The sequence below is a fragment of the Chiloscyllium plagiosum genome, unplaced genomic scaffold (genome assembly GCF_037043375.1).
Source record: "Chiloscyllium plagiosum isolate Xiang-an unplaced genomic scaffold, Cpla_swu_hap1 HiC_scaffold_42, whole genome shotgun sequence".
In the NCBI taxonomy this organism is placed as follows: domain Eukaryota; kingdom Metazoa; phylum Chordata; class Chondrichthyes; order Orectolobiformes; family Hemiscylliidae; genus Chiloscyllium; species Chiloscyllium plagiosum.
Window position 1 is genome coordinate 97279245 of NW_028270180.1, and position 3067 is coordinate 97282311.

Below are 3067 nucleotides of genomic sequence, written 5' to 3' on the forward strand. Positions count from 1 at the left end.
TCAGGGTTGGCACCACAGCTATTCACATTATGTATGAATGATCCATTCAAAGGAACTGAGGGTGTTGTTGTTCCATTTGAAGAAGACACAATGATAGGTGGAAGGCCAGATCTTATTGATGAAGCGGGCATGCTGCAGAATGACTTGAAAGGAGTGAGTGCTTCGAAAAACGTTGTAGTTGCCATACTTTGTGGAAAATATGAGGTGGGAAGAGGAGAGGCACAGACAATTTTCTGAAAGCAGAAAGAATTCCAAGTTCAATTTTCTCTTATGTTTAGCATGCAGTTTCAGTTGATGTTTAGGAAGGCAAATACAATGTCGGCGTTCAGTTCAAGCAAATTAAAAAGCATGAGCAGAGGTTTAGGCCTCAGTCAATAGGAGTCTCTGGAACATTGCATTTGGAACATTGAGAGTAGGATTTGGCCCCATATCTAAGTGATGGTATGTTTTCAGTGGTGGATAGGAAGTTTATAATGGCTGACTCAGTGGTGAGTCCTAATGTCTTGCAGCCTCCGCGATGTTTGTTCAATATCTACTTTGGACGAATGTGAATTTGGAGTTGGCACATCCTGTCCGTTTCAGCCTGCGTTTCCTCCCCAGACTAAAGATGTGAGGCTGACGTTCTTTCGTCATGGGAAATTCAGAGTTACAGGAAATGGGTAGAGGTGTGAGTTGGGTGCGATTCCCTTCGCATGATTAGTGGGGGTTTCTTGGTCCGAATGTCCGGTTTGCACATTTTAGGTATTCCATTAGAACAACGTTGATCGCAGGGATTTAGGCCTTGTCATAAGAACTTTTAACGGAGGTGACACCTTCCATATAAACGCATGGTTTCAAGTGAACGTCTTGAACGATATAAGGAGTGCAGGGACATTCTTGAGGAGGACATCATAAAGATCAATGGAGAATATTAAATAGCCTCAGACCATAAAGTTAAGCATAATCTAAAGAGATTCTGCAAGTACATTAAGAAATTTAGACCAAATAGGATCACTTAAAGATGAAAAAGCTCACCTATGTCTTGATCCTCAGCAGGTGGAGAAACATATAATGTTCATTTCGCATCAGTTTACACTGTGGAGAACGAAATGGCTGGTACACCTAAATACTGATGTTTTGAAAGTAGTTCACATTGAAAAGGGGAAGTGCTGGAGGACCTGGAAAATATAAAGTTGGATATTTCTGTGGTATCTGATCTCCTGTATCCCGGAAACTTGTGGGAAGTTAGGGAATGAAACTGTTGGGCCATTCGTAGAAATATTTTTATCATCTATTATTACGAGTGAGGCAAAGAATGACTGGGGGATGGCTAATGTTGTGCCTTTGTTGAGAAAGGAATTCATGGAGAATTCTGGGATCGATAGACCTGTGTGTCAGGTTATGGTCGTGGGTAAGTTGTTGGATGCAATTCTAAGCAATAGGTTTTATTTGAATTTTTAGATACAAGGAATGAATCAGGATAATCAGCTTGGTTTTGCACAAAATTGATTGAGTTTTTTAAGGGCGTAACCAAGAAGATCAATGAGGACATAGTGGTCGAGTTTGCTCACTTGGGCTTTAATAAAAGCTTTTACACTGTTCCACATGGTTGACTAATTCATAAAGTTAAATCGCATAAATGTAAGGATTCCAATTAGATATAAAATTAGTTCGATACCAGGATGCTGAGAATGGTGGTGGAAGGTAATTTTCAGACAGGAGGACTGTTACCAATGGTATTCCCACTGGCTGAACGCACATTCATTTTATTTTTCATTTAAATAAATGAATTACGTGGGAAGATAGAAAGCATGGTAAGTAAGTTTGCAAAATTGGTAGTAGAATGGACAATAATAAGGTTCTGAAAGGTTGTGAAGCGATTTTCTCGTCAGGTCAGTTTCTCTCTGGCCTCGAGTTTAAAAAGCGTGTGGGGGAGGGGTTGTGAAGGGCCATTCGTCCATCGTGAAGCGTACGTTATCAGGCATCCATCTATTCTCGTCCCAGTTTGCAGCAATGAGATTGTCTATGTGATCTGAAATGACATAACAATGGTACTGAAGGTTGACCTGGTCACACTGTTGTAACCCCTCTGAGGAACGTATTCTCATGTTCAAATACAGACGTAGTCACGCAGGCACATTCCCTGATAGTGACAGAGTCCTCAGGATTATACCCATTCCATGTGCTTTATGTCTACAAGTATCTCCGGAGAAAGGCGGCTTTAAGTGGAATACAAGGCACTTCGCCAGAAAATGTGCACCGTTGCTGTGGATACTGAGCTGAAATGGTCCCAAACGCTTCTCATGTGAAACTTTCAATAACACAAATCCCACCGAAACAAGCCCTCTGGCTCCTGGGACCTGACAGGTTAGCACCCAGCAGATATTCCTCACTAAAAACAGCGGACACACGGCAAAATCTAAGCACTTTCATGTCTAGTCTTGTTCTGTTTCTGTCGCTGACACACCTCCAGCTTCCTCTGAACTACTAGTCCCAATGTCAATGAGCTGTTTGATATAAACACAGGCACATCGAGAAAGTAATCTTTATTTCAAAAGCAGAGCCAGGGAATGTAAGCTGCAAGGGCTTGCTCTCTGCTGGGTCATGAAACATCACGGTCTCGTTGTCCTCATTATCATATAGACTGATTCCACAAATATGCAACACAACCGTTATTACCAATTGAAATGTCCTAATGAATGCCGTAACTGACAGAAAGATCAGCGGAGAGTAGCTTCGATCCCTTCCTCGCCGAGGGACATTTTGCAAAGAATGTCCTGTTACTTGACAAAATGACCTCCTCAAAGCTGGCCATGGAAGTGTCTAGCACAATAATATCCATTGGCCCACTGCACGAGTCCAACACAATCCCCTAAACTGTTCTTATCTCATTTGGCGTCAATTGGATCAGTGGGGCAAATGTATTCAGTCATGGAAGTGTACAGCTAAATGGGTCTTACCTGCTCTGAAGTTTTCTACCTTTTCCATCCTGACAGGCAGTTGGTTGCAGATTCCTAACGTTCCTTATCTGAGTTATCCGCATTTCACTTAATCCTGCGATTTAAATTTCAAACAAGAAAGCAGAGAA